Source organism: Aptenodytes forsteri, unplaced genomic scaffold (assembly GCF_000699145.1).
Source record: "Aptenodytes forsteri isolate BGI_AS27 unplaced genomic scaffold, ASM69914v1 Scaffold54, whole genome shotgun sequence".
NCBI lineage: Eukaryota > Metazoa > Chordata > Aves > Sphenisciformes > Spheniscidae > Aptenodytes > Aptenodytes forsteri.
This window is the reverse complement of record NW_008796044.1, coordinates 6,989,820-6,990,613: the sequence shown is the minus strand read 5'-3', so window position 1 is coordinate 6,990,613 and position 794 is coordinate 6,989,820.

The following is a 794-nucleotide window of genomic DNA, read 5'->3' as shown; positions in this document are numbered from 1 at the left end:
GGGAGCACGGCTGTGCCGGGGCAGCGGCTGAAGGCGGACTGTGCGCCGCTTCCCTCCCAGCCGGTGCTGCTCAGGGCTGGGGACGGAGGGCATAGCTCCTGGGGCTGTCCCCCTTGCCGACCCACACAAATCTCCAGCGGTTTGACACATGCGTGCTCTCTAGAAGCACAGGCCCCTTGGAAGAGGTTTTTGGGAGAACCAACCTATGTGTTGGTCGGTCCCTGACCTAAGGCTCGGTCTGGGGACAGAGACAGCACTCCCTCCTGCCTCGGCCTGAGGCATCACAGCTCCATGCCTCAGTTTACCCATGGCTTGCTCTGATGCTGTGCTGTTAGATGATGCTGATGGGGCTCAGGGCAGGGAGCCGTGCCCACGGCAGTGCTGACATGGTGTCAGAGGGGAATTTGGGAGCTGCCGGCTGCAATCCTCGGGGACTGGCACCATGCTCCCTCCACAGGAGAGCTCAGCCTGTGGTGCCATGCTGCGTACCCCTTGCCCACCACAGGCAGCGGAGCACGGAGGCACCCACCGGTGCAGCAGCCTGGCATCGTCCCAGCTGCCCTGGGCACCTGTCGCTTCCCGCATCAAAGGTGTGATGGCCCAGCTGGCAAGCACTGTCATGCTGGCTCCCACTCCCTGCCCAGCAGCGAGGCAGCACGCTTGGCCTTCCACAGGCTTCCCGCGGGACACGCTTTGGCAGCACGGCAGCTGGGTGTGGGTTCCTGCCATGGCTGCGGGCTGGGCAGGGGGGCAGAGGTGGCAGGTCCTCACCCAAGCTTGCATGGCACCAGGCA